The 2,675-nt window shown below is 33.2% G+C and overlaps 1 pseudogene; it reads right to left on the bottom strand.

Moving 5' to 3' along the window:
• Positions 1-395: 395 nt before the first annotated feature.
• Positions 396-1,317, bottom strand: LOC114040974 (annotated as a pseudogene).
• Positions 1,318-2,675: the final 1,358 nt, after the last annotated feature.

Raw genomic sequence — 2,675 nt, forward strand, 5'->3', positions numbered from 1 at the left:
TGAAGTACTTAACTATCAATGAAAAAGTTTGATTTCTTCACAGTTGAGAGAGAACCTGTGCCTATGTCACAGTTCATTTCTTTGTCATTCTTTGAAGAGGAACGTATTCTGGAATTGGGATGAAGAGTCATGTGAGAGAAGAAAAAAAGATAGATTATTCTTTCTGTTCATTCTTTCCATGGTATATTATATGTGAAATAACTAAATTGTACAAAGCCTAGTGCAAAACACCAACAGTTATACAAAGTTTTCATGAGGATGTGTGCCTGGTTTTCACCTTGAACTTGATGGATATTTTTTTAAAAGAATACACATCAATGTATATTTGGTGACATAATTACCATTTCTTCAACGAGGACAAAAGGGAGAAAACAAAAACATTAAAACCCATCTTTTTATTTAAATAACAGTGACAGTTGGTTTGACCACACCTTCTGCATAGCGTTCTTCATCTCTGCATTTCTCAGTGTGTAGATGAGAGGGTTCAGCATGGGTCCAATGACAGTGTAAAACATGTAAATCTCCTTGTCATTTTTGCTGGCACTGGGAGGTCGAATATAAGTGGAAATACAGGGCACAAAGAACAGAACAACAACCATGACATGGGAGCCACAAGTGGAAAGGGCTTTGTGCCGACCTTCTGATGAGTGCTTTCTAAGATTGTATAATATGACAATGTAAGATGCCACCAAGACAAGAAAAGTAGTTAACACAATCATTCCAGAATTAGCTATAACTAAGATATTAGCAATATGTGTGTCTGCTCAGACAAGTTTTAAGGGAGGTTTGACATCACATAAATAGTGATCTATTTGATTAGGGCCACAAAATGGTAACCTAGCTACTATGATCATCTGAGCAATGGCATGCCAAAAGGTCACCCCCCAGGCCATCAGGATCATTGTGTTACATTTCTGTCAATTCACTATGGTCATGTAGTGTAAGGGTTTACAGATGGCAACATAGCAATTAAAGACCATAAGATTAACATCTCAACAGTAGCCAGGAAGTGAGCAGTAAAGAGCTGATTCATACACCCAATAAAGGATATGATTTTTTCTTTAGCACTTAAAATGCTGATGAGCTGAGTGACTATGGTGGATGGATATGCAAAATCCATTAAGGAAAATGGCATAGAAAATAGTACATGGGTGGTTGGATGAGATGGCTGCATGTAATGGTGATAAAGATGATAAAGTTCCCCAGGAAAATTGCAAAATAGCAGAACAAGAAGATTACAAAACACATCATTTTGAGGTCCTGCTTCATGAAGAGTCCCAAGAGAACCAATTCTGTGACATTGTTATGATTTTCCATATGCTTCAAATAATTTATAAATATCCAGAAGAATTCTAATTCATCTGAAAACACATAGAATAGGATAAATTATCACCAGCATCATGGTAGATGTAAAGTTTATCCCAAAATTATTCAAATATAGAAGACATTATTAGAGTGGATCATTCTATATCTTTACATTTGGGAAAATCAAAGAATATATATACCTTTTTTTACCTAGCTCCTAGAAAATCTTTGAAAATTAAGTAGCTCAACCAGTATCTTTGCCTATGCTACTAAAATCCCTTTATGCAGGTGGTTTCAAAAAAATCATAATCTTTAAAATTTGTGACAATTTAAAAAATCCTTAAGATTTTTATGTTTCTCCTTTAGGATGTTAACTTAATAGCAAAACTTGTTAACTATGTAGTCTTAATCATGACAACGCTAAAGTTGATACACTGATTTAGTAAATAAAAATAAGGAAGACACAAATTTTATATATTTATTCTAAATTATTAAATAGACAAAAGACAAAATATAATAAGTTTGGGAGAAAATCAAATTAAAACTATTTAAATCAATATGATGAAAGATATCCTAAAATGATTTGAGAATGCCTTTTGAATATCAAATGTAATTAGAGATGGAAAAATATTTTTAAAGTATAAAAATAAATAATTTTTACCTTTTTCCTATGCCTGCCTGCCTGTGTCTCACAATCAATTAACAGTCCAATCAGAACAGTCCATGACTCATTAAAGGTACCTAAGGCATTAAATAATTAACACAAGGAGTTAGGAAGACAAAACATAAAACAAAGAATTGACAAACAAATGCAAGTGTCATATCAAGTTGAGCTCAGAAATTGAATGACTTGACAATATTTTGAAAAGAATTTTACAAAGATCTCAGAAAACTATATGGGGATTTTTTTTTCTAAAAACCATAGACTTGCAGTGTGGTATGGATATATTTAAGCTTTGGAATAAGTGAAGCTGAAGTATTGGTAAGGAAGCCTGGTCAGACTGGATTTGTGGAGTAGAATGAAATGATGTGTTGTCTCTTTCCTCTCCATCAGTCCATACTTTCTCACATTTTATCAATCTCTTTATATGTGTACTAGTTGTATCTGTGTTACTCCCATTCTTTTACATGTAAGGGTCTCTCCTCCTCTCTCTCTTCCTTTTTGTTCTCTTCTATTTATTTCCCTCCCTTCTATTCTTACTTTGGTTGTCCCTTAGGTAAATGACATATTGAATCATTGATTTCAGACTCTGGTACTTCAAGCTTGCCAGGATCTGCAAGAATTTGATCTTCATTTGCATAATCTTCTATTATCCTACTTTAGGTTAATAAAATTTTATATTCCAAGCTGTAATTTTTTTGGGGGAGAA

This window comes from Vombatus ursinus, unplaced genomic scaffold, assembly GCF_900497805.2.
Source record: "Vombatus ursinus unplaced genomic scaffold, bare-nosed wombat genome assembly UNPS02014163.1, whole genome shotgun sequence".
Classification (NCBI taxonomy): domain Eukaryota; kingdom Metazoa; phylum Chordata; class Mammalia; order Diprotodontia; family Vombatidae; genus Vombatus; species Vombatus ursinus.